The sequence below is a fragment of the Bos taurus genome, chromosome 2 (genome assembly GCF_002263795.3).
Source record: "Bos taurus isolate L1 Dominette 01449 registration number 42190680 breed Hereford chromosome 2, ARS-UCD2.0, whole genome shotgun sequence".
NCBI lineage: Eukaryota > Metazoa > Chordata > Mammalia > Artiodactyla > Bovidae > Bos > Bos taurus.
In genome coordinates this window covers 128,856,966-128,866,918 of record NC_037329.1, presented here as the reverse complement: position 1 = coordinate 128,866,918, position 9,953 = coordinate 128,856,966, and the positions used below count along the sequence as shown (strand labels likewise).

The following is a 9,953-nucleotide window of genomic DNA, read 5'->3' as shown; positions in this document are numbered from 1 at the left end:
AGGCTGTGGCGAAGGTAAGTGCAGTGTTATCCATGGGCGCCAAGCAAGGAGTCCAGGCAGCGAGTGCTCAAAAGGCTCCAACTCCTCAATGACTTTCAGAGGAAGGTGTTTAAAGATAGGATAAGGGAGGAAGGTTGAAAGGTGTGTGATTAACTCGTGAACATTCTTCTGATTGGTTGGTAGTGAGGTAATTGGGAGTCAACATCAACCTTCTGGTTCCAACTGATTTGGGGTCTATGTACTTCTTCCATCTGGTGGGGGTTTCAGTATCTGCAAAACAGCTCAAAAAATATGGCTCAGAATATTATCTATAGCCCTTGAGGAGGAACGAAAGGTCTTTGACTCCATTTACTGGCTAAGCTATTATTATTTTGTCTTGCTTGACTGTTTCCTTCACTTCTGCATTTTCTTACTTCTCTGATTAAATTAATTCGTTGGAACTTGGGGAAGGCCTAAGAGGCTAAAGTTTTTCTACTAACAAGAGGCAGGTGGAGGGCGTGGGGAGGTCTGTCCTGGGAAGGTCCCACAGGGTCCCACTTGGTTACGAGTGTACGGATGTCTGTTTCGTTGTTGCTGTCATGTAGCAACCCATTGTACGCATCTGCTGCAGTTTATGTATCCATTCAGCTAGCGACTATGAATGTCATCTAGTGCAATACTCATTGGCCATTACAAGGCAAGCTATCAAGAACATCTTCTACATGTCTTTTCGTTCAACCATTTCTCTTGGGCATATACATAGGATTGGCATTGCTGAATGAGAAGGTAGCTGTATATTTAGCTTTAGAAAAATCTGCTAAACGGTTTTCTAAAGAGGTTGCACCATTTTATATTCCTGCCAGCAAGATATGAGAATTTCAGTTGCTCCAGGTCCTTGTGTGCTAAGTTGATTTAATCATGGCGGACTCTTTGCAACCCTATGAACTGTAGGTTCCTCTGTCCATGGGATTCTCCAGGCAAGAATACTGGAGTGGGTTACCATGCTCGCCTCCAGGGGCTCTTCCTGACCCAGGGATTGAACCGAATCTCTTACATCTCCTGCATTGCAGGTGGGTTCTTTACCACTAGTGCCACCTGGGAAGCCTGCCGGATGACTTCACCTGTGATAAATTCCTCACCTCGGGTATCCTTTCAGTTTTAGGAAAGGACTTTGTCCCTGAGAGTCAGTTTAAAGTATCTGTTTACACAAGATTGGGAATGGAAATATGAGAAATTAGAGCAGTCCTGTCTCTTAAATATAAAGCTGGGTAAGAAAAGCCCAAAGGAGTGAATTTTCCTGGTCCTGGACAATTACTGGCAGTGCAGTAACTGTCTTGAAGACACTTGGATCTTGGATAGGCCAACTGTTAGCTTAGTGGTATGTCTATCACCTTCTCAATGAGAAAAGAAAGAAAGAAAGTGAAGTCGCTCAGTCGTGTCCGACTCTTTGTGACCCCATGGATTGTAGCCTACCAGGTTTCTCCATCCATGGGATTTCCCAGGCAAGAGTACTGGGGTGGGTTGCCATTTCCTTCTCCAGGGGATCTTCCTGACCCAAGGATCGAACCCGGGTCTCCCACACTGTAGGCAGACACTTTTACCATCTGAGCCACCAGGGAAGTCACGCTTCTCGATGAGGCCCACCCTGATTGCCCTATGTAATATGTAACACTCTCCTAATCCTCTTTACCTTGCTCTTCTCTTTCCCCTGTGGCCCTTATCATCTTCTAATCTAATTTATCTGTTTATTATTGTGCCAGTTACAAGCTATTTTAGCTCCAAGCCACCTTCCTATACTCTCTGGGATGCTGGGACTGGGACTTTGCAAACTACATTTCAGCTTGGCCAGCTGGTCCCTGTCGACTCTGCATAGCGTTAGTCACTCAGTCGAGTCCAGCTCTTTGAGACCCCATGGACTGTAGCCCACCAGGCTCCTCTGTCCATGGGATTCTCCAGGCAAGAATAGTGGAGTGGGTTGCCATTTCCTCCAGGGGATCTTCCAAACCCAGGGATCGAACCCAAGTCTCCCACATGGCAGGAAGATTCTTTACTGTCTGAGCCACCAGGGATTCTGCATAGACAATGCCTGGTGGAGGTTGCAGGGATGGAGGAGGAAGAAGGGACTTGTTCCTTCCACTTTGCTTCCTGTTCCTGTGAGCATCTCTGTAGCTACAGATCTTCACCCCGGCAATGGCAGTTCCTTCCTGCAGCAGCAGCTGAATCCACTTTGCAGTGTTTTTTACATCTGCAGAAGCAGCTTCATTGTACCCCCATCAGAGACACCAGCACCAGCCAAGCAGCGGCTCCCCGCTGTCCACCCCTTTCCATCCTCAGTATAATAGCAGCTTCTTAAGGGCAGGGATTGTCTGTTTGGCTCACAGAGCTATTCCAAGCAATTAATACTGCACCTGGGCATTTTGCTCAATAATATTTGTGGGCTGATTGAGTGGGTGGGTACATGGGTGGATGGTTGCTCATTTATGATTTCATGTGAATTACTTGTTTGGCTGAATTTTCTATTTTGGTTTTTGTTATTCTGAGCCAAGATTAACTGTAAAATGAGGTTTTAATAAATTAGAATGGCATATTCTTTTTTTGAGATAGATGCAGTCCCTAGAACTTGAGTGTTTTGACGTAAGGTTCACCTAGTGAAGTTTTGAGGACATCCCTGGATTGGGAAATAGAAAAGGCAGGATAAAACTATTAATGGCAAGGACAGAGGCGTATTCCTGTGGTCAGTGGTCAGCTCAGGAACTCAATGTATTTAACAAAACATGTTTGGAGACAAACTCATTCTGGACCAACCAATAGCCTTGTACTCTTTTTTTTTTTTTTTTAATTGTAAAGAAACAAGTGTTTTACAGTCAGGGCAAGATCGCTGGTAGAAGATTCTGAGTTATGGAGACAGGAATAGAGAACAATCTCTCCAGCAAGAAGCAACAAGACCAAATGAAGTCACAGTGGCAACTTGTCCAAACGGAGTTAATGTTTTCCATTTGATCAGAGAACCACTCAGAGATCCAAGCGCTCCCTTCAGCAGCACACATAGAACCAAAATTGGAACAATACCGAGAAGATTAGCATGGCCCCTGCCCAAGGATGAGATGAAACTTCGTGAAGTGTTCCACAACATTGAGCTCCCTCACTCTTTCCATTGTGCAAGGACACAGCAGGAGACAAACTTCTAGGGATCAGGAAGCAGATTCTCATCGGCAGGCATCTTGATCTTCCCAGCCTCCATTTCTGCAGGAAATGAATATTTGTTCTTCAAGCCCAGAACAAGCAAAGCAAAACTAAGCAAAACAAAAAACCCCACAAAGGTATCTTGAGACACCAGTGACTCAGAAAGTCACGGTTCATAAAGTAACTTTTTTTTTTTTTTAATACTAAAATTTTAGTTCATCAGTCACCATGTAGATAGCTCTAGATTTTTAGTTTGGATCTCTGAAAACTCTTTGAAAGATTTTATTGTCTATTTTTAGAGTTGTAAACATTGTCACAGGCCTCAAGGACAGTTTAGAGTGAAAATATGTTATTAATACCTAATAGCAGCACAGGCCTGGAGAAGGCAGTGGCACCCCACTCCAGTACTCTTGCCTGGAAAATTCCATGGTCAGAGGAGCCTGGTGGGCTGTAGTCCATGGGGTCGCTAAGAGTCAGACACGACTGAGCGACTTCACTTTCACTTTTCACTTTCCTGCATTGGAGAAGGAAATGGCAACCCACTCCAGTGATCTTGCCTGGAGAATCCCAGGGACGGGGGAGCCTGGTGGGCTGCCATCTATGGGGTCGCACAGAGTCGGACAGGACTGAAGTGACTTAGCAGCAGCAGCAGCAGCAGCAGCAGCACAGGCCACAGAGTTACTTCTTTAAGTTTTGGCTTCCTGTGAAGAAAACGGGATTATTGAGTAATTTTGGTTACTTTGTTCATGTGTGTATGTGAAGTTTAAGTCATCGGGATGTTTCACACAGAGAGGTTTGGTTCACTTATTTTGTTACTAGTGTTATTATGCCTACTATAAATGCTTTAAGAAGAGTTTAGTCCTCTGAGTGTTTGTATGGGGTAGATGGGTTTCCCAGGGGGCGCTGGTGGTAAAGAACCCTCTTGCCAACGCAGGAGATGTAAAAGACTTTGATCCCTGGGTTGGGAAGAACATTTGAAGGTCTTTTGGGGCCTGTTTTCTTCTTTCTCTCTCTCTCTTTTTCAATAATAAGGGTAAATCAGGATTTTTTTTTTTTTTTTTTTTTGGAGAAGGCAATGGCACCCCACTCCAGTACTCTTGACTGGAAAATCCCATGGACAGAGGAGCCTGGTGGGCTGCAGTCCATGGGGTCGCTAAGAGTCAGACACGACTGAGCGGCTTCACTTTCACTTTTCACTTTCATGCATTGGAGGAGGAAATGGCAACCCACTCCAGTGTTCTTGCCTGGAGAATCCCAGGGACAGGGGAGCCTGGTGGGCTGCCGTCTATGTGGTCGAACAGAGTTGGACATGATTGAAGTGACTTAGCAGCAGCAGCAGCAGGATTCTTTTTTATGTGTGTTCTGACAAGATGGTATGGGCTCCTATTAGTTTACCTGTTGGAATTTCTACAATGTTTATTAACCAGCATGCTAAACTGCTCCAGTCGTGTCTGACTTTTTGCAACCCTATGGACTATAGCCTGCCAGGCTCCTCTGTCCATGGGATTCTCCAAGCAAGATTCCTTCTCCTGCGGATCTTCGCAATCTAAGAATCAAACCCACGTCTCCTGCATTGGCAGGTGGCTTCTTAACAACTAGCACAGTCTGCTGCTGCTGCTAAGTCACTTCAGTCGTGTCCGACTCTGTGCCACCCCATGGACTGCAGCCCACCAGGCTCCCCGTCCCTGGGACTCTCCAGGCAAGAACACTGGAGTGGGTTGCCATTTCCTTCTCCAGTGCATGAAAGTGAAAAGTGAAAGTGAAGCCGCTCTGTCATCTCCGACTCCTAGCGACCCCATGGACTGCAGCCCACCAGGCTCCTCCGTCCATGGGATTTTCCAGGCAAGAGTACTGGAGTGGGGTGCCATTGCCTTCTCCGAGTGCAACCTGGGAACCCTTTATTAGCCAGAGGGGAGAGATTTAGGCCACTTAACATTTGCGGCGGTGTGCATTTTAACTAAATTTGTCTTCTAGAAAAAATAATGTTTAAATGCTTCTAAACTCTGGGCATCACAGAAACAATATAAACTGTGTTGAATCAGGAGGAATTTTGAGGTGTTTAAAAACAATTTTTCAAGTGAAATGAGCACCTCTTTGACATGGAAAGGCTTGATCTCCAGTGGGGATTCATATTACAAAGGAGTTTCTTACCAACAGTGGCAGAAGCAATATTTGTGTAGAGGAAGGCTTTAATTATCCCAGGGGGAGAAAAGCCCCACAAAACATCATTTAATTGTGAAAGGCGATTGATACAAATTGGCCTTGGAAAATTGAAGGTGCATCACTTGGAGATGCAGGAGAGGACCAGGAGGCCTTGCTTCATCATTTACCATCTTTACAGGCTGGCCTCATGGTGAACTAAGTTAGACTAAGTGGAGTTCCTTGAATGGGTCATCCAGGAATCTGTGTTATGCAGAAACAATACTAGCTCTTTGCATATAAAAGTTTAAAATTTTCCAAAAAAAAAAAGAAAAAAAAAAAAACCACCAAAAAAAACCTGGTAGGTTTGGCAGACAGTGTAATTAAAAAATCCTGATCCAATCTTCTGTAAAAACTTCAGAGTCTCATCCAATTTCATGCTTCCCTTTTCCCAGGCTCAGAAGCCTGCAGAGTAGGAAGGTCGTGTGGTTGGCATCTTTAGTTTTTAACCTTCCCCTCCCTCCCCACTCTCTGGCTGCCGTTTTGGGTCCCTGGACGGGGGAGCCTCGTGGGCTGCCGTCTATGGGGTCACACAGAGTCGGACACGACTGAAGCGACTTAGCAGCAGCAGCAGCAGCAGCAGGGCTTCCCTGGTGGCTGAGACAGTGAATAATCTGCCTGCAATGCAGGAGATCTGGATTCCATCCCTGGGTTGGGAAGATCCCCTGGAGGAGGGCATGGCAACCCACTCCAGTATTCTTTCCTGGAGAATCCCCATGGACAGAGGAGCCTAGTAGGCTGCAGTCCATGGGGTCGCTAAGAGTCGGACACGACTGAGCGACTTCACTTTCACTTTTCACTTTCATGCATTGGAGAAGGCAATGGCAACCCACTCCAGTGTTCTTGCGTGGAGAATCCCAGGGACGGAGGAGCCTGGTGGGCTGCCGTCTATGGGGTCACACAGAGCTGGACACGACTGACGTGACTTAGCAGTAGCAGCAGAGTACATCATGAGAAACACTGGGCTGGAAGAAGCACATGCTGGAATCAAGATTGCCAGGAGAAATGTCAATAACCTCATATATGCAGATGACACCACCCTTATGGCAGAAAGTGAAGAGGAACTAAAAAGCCTCTTGATGAAACTGAAAGAGGAGAATGAAAAAGTTGGCTTAAAGCTCAACATTCAGAAAACGAAGATCATGGCATCCGGCCCCATCACTTCATGGGAAATAGATGGGGAAACAGTGGAAACAGTGTCAGATTTTATTTTTTTGGGCTCCAAAATCACTGCAGATGGTGATTGCAGCCATGAAATTAAAAGATGCTTACTCCTTGGAAGGAAAGTTATGACAAACCTAGATAGCATATTCAAAAGCAGGGACATTACTTTGCCAACAAAGGTCCGTCTAGTCAAGGCTATGGTTTTTCCAGTGGTCATAGATGGATGTGAGAGTTGGACTGTGAAGAAAGCTGAGAGCTGAAGAATTGATGCCTTTGAACTGTGGTGTTGGAGAAGACTCTTGAGAGTCCCTTGGACTGCAAGGAGATGCAACCAGTCCATCCTAAAGGAGATCAGTCCTGGTTGTTCATTGGAAGGACTGATGCTGAAGCTGAACCTCCAATACTTTGGCCACCTCATGCGAAGAGTTGACTCATTGGAAAAGACTCTGATGCTGGGAGGGATTGGGGGCAGGAGGAGAAGGGGATGACAGAGGATGAGATGGCTGGATGGCATCACTGACTCGATGGACATGAGTTTGGGTGAGCTCCGGGAGTTGGTGATGGACAGGGAGGCCTGGCGTGCTGCAATTCATGGGGTTGCAAAGAGTCAGACGTGACTGAGTGACTGAACTGAACTGAACTGACATGGGCATCTTCCAAGTGAGTTCTTTTGGCACTTGCTGGGTGGCTTCCCAGCTCTTCTCCAATAAATGGTTTCCTAGTGAATTTTGTTCTCACCCAAGAAGCGGAGTTTTCTGCTTGTCAGGCCTGGGCTGTAGCATCTTAGCAAATGGTCTCTACCACGTAGGGGAGCAACATCTCTTATGAGGTCTAATTGCTTCCAGGTTTGTTCTTTTCTTGGGCACGCTGCTCAATCCTATAGGTAAGACCTGTTGCCTTTATCAGTTATTGCTTCATTCTTGTACATTCTCTTTACACCTTAGTTATTAATTATTCTAATAGTCCCATATTATTAGATAACAATTTTTATATTAAGTGTTCCCTGTTCAAATTACTATGTGGCTTCTCTCTCCTGACTGGACCTTGACTAATACATTTGTTCTTTTTCTTATTGATTTTTTGGTAATTCTTTGTATATTCTGAGGGCTTTCCAGGTGGCGCTAGTGGTAAAGAACCCACCTGCCAATGCAGGAGATGTGAGAGGCTCAGGTTCGATCCTTGGGTCGAGAAGATCGCCTAGAGAAGATCTTAATACTATGTTGTATATTTGTTACATATCTTTCTCCAGACTCTTACTTATATAAAAAGTGCACGTGTGTAAAATGTAACTGATAATCGTGAAGAGGACCCTTACGTATTCTTCCACCCCAAGGTCAAGAAGTCCAACACTGTAAGCGCCCTGCAAGTCCCAGCATGCCCCTCCCACAATCACAGTTCCGTCTTATCTGCCCTCGTAGCACTCCGGAGAGCTGCTATCCTGGCTTTTATGGTATACTATCCTTGCTTCATTTTTATTTTTAAGTTTCTGTTTATTTTATTTTTGTCTGTGCTGGATCTTCGTTGCTACTTGGGCTTGTCTCTAGTTGCAGTGCGTGGGCTTCTCGTTGCGGTGGCTTCTTTTGTGGATCACAGGCTCTAGGGTGCGCGGCTTTAAGTAGTTGCAGCTCCAGGGCTCTAGAGCACACAGGCTTAGTTGCTCCACGGCACGTGGGATCTTCCTGGACCAAGGAATGAACCTCTGTTTCCTGCACTGGCAGGTGGACGGGCTTCCCTCATAGCTCAGTTGGTAAAGAATCTGCCTGCAATGCAGGAGACCCTGGTTTGATTCCTGGGTTGGGAAGATCCTCTGGAGAAGAGATAGGCTACCCACTCCAGTATCCTTGGGCTTCCCTTGTGGTTCAGACAGTGAAGAATCTTCCTGTAATTGGGAGACCTGGGTTTGATCCCTGGCTTGGGAAGATCCCCTGGAGAAGGTAAAGGCTACCCACTCCAGTATTCTGGCCTGGACTATATAGTCCATGGGGTCCCAAAGAGAGGACACGACTGAGTGACTTTCACTTTCACTTCTTTATCACTGAGCCTCGAGGGAAGCCCTCATTTTACTTTAGAGTTTTACTACATATGTATATGTCTGGCTGTTAGCATGACTGATGCCATCTTGGGCCCATTCAGTTCTTGCTTTCTTCCACTGACCCTACCTAGGGATGAACTGTGTAGTAAATCTCTTCGTTGTCAAGGGCTCTGTAGTTAGTGGATATTGTTCATGATCGTTAGGTCCAGGTGGACTCCATGCTCCTATGTTTGTTCCCATGATAAGACCTTGTCTGACGTATTCCCAGTGCTCACCAGCCTAGTTACCCATTCATAGATCTTGAATTAGGGAAGCACTCTGTGTTTCCAAGCGCATACTCCCCACACCATAGGTTAACTATAAAATTGTCCCAGTTTTGCCTCCGTGCTATAGAGCACAATTGTGAAGGCTTCCAGATTGTCTTCTGCCCAGCCCTACTCTGTGAGCAGGTTGTCATATGATAAACTGACACATTGAGTATATGGAGCTGTCTGTCTCATTTTTCAGTCTTAAAGTACTCTCAGCTCAGTGGGCACTGTGCATTCTTTTTGTCTTCCAACAGTACGTATCCTCAAAGTGTAATTATATTTATTTTTAGTTCTATATGAATACAGTCTTACTGGATGTGTGTGTGTGTGTGTGTGTGTGTGTGTGTGTTTTAGCTCCACCCATGTGGGATTCCCTGGTAGCTCAAAGGGTAAAGAGTTTCCCTGCAATACGGGAGACCTGGGTTCGAACCCTGGGTCGGGAATAACCCCTGGAGAAGGAAATGGCAACCCACTCCAGTATTCTTTCCTGGGAAATCCCATGGATGGAGGAGCCTGGCAGGCTATGGTCCATAGGGTCACAAAGAGTTGGACACGACTGAATGACTTCACATGTGGCAGGATCTTAGTTCGCTAACCAGGGATTGAACCTGCATCCTTGGCAGTAAAAGTGCTGAGTCCTAACCACTGGACCGCCAGGGAATTCCTTGGATGTATTCCTTCATCTGGGACTTCCCAGGTGGCACTAACGGTAAAGAACCCAGCCGCCAGTGCAGGAGATGAAAGAGACACGAGTTAGAGGGTGTGGCAACCCACTCCAGTAATCTTGCCTGGAGAATCCTATGGACAGAGGAGCCTGGCGGGCTACACTCCATAGGGTGCAAAGAGTTGGACACAACTGAAGCCCTGTTAGTATGCATGCGCATTCTTTTATGTTTGTGAGATTTATCCCTATCATTGTGTGTGGCCCTAACTCATCGCTGTATAGCATTTCGTTGTGTGAATGTGTAACATCTAGGGTATCCATCTTACAGCTGATGGGCAACAGAATTGTCACAGTTTTTAGCTACTGTGAATATTTTCCAACAGGTCTGCTACACTGGGCTCCCTCGACAGCCAGAGAGCCCCTC

At 46.0% G+C, this 9,953-nt stretch overlaps 1 non-coding gene across 1 annotated transcript; it reads left to right on the top strand.

The window, feature by feature from the left end:
- Positions 1 to 3,003: 3,003 nt before the first annotated feature.
- On the top strand, positions 3,004 to 3,113 carry LOC112443609 (U6 spliceosomal RNA). The gene has a single exon (XR_003032013.1). It is a non-coding gene; the product is annotated as a U6 spliceosomal RNA (small nuclear RNA).
- The last annotated feature ends 6,840 nt before the right edge of the window (positions 3,114 to 9,953 follow it).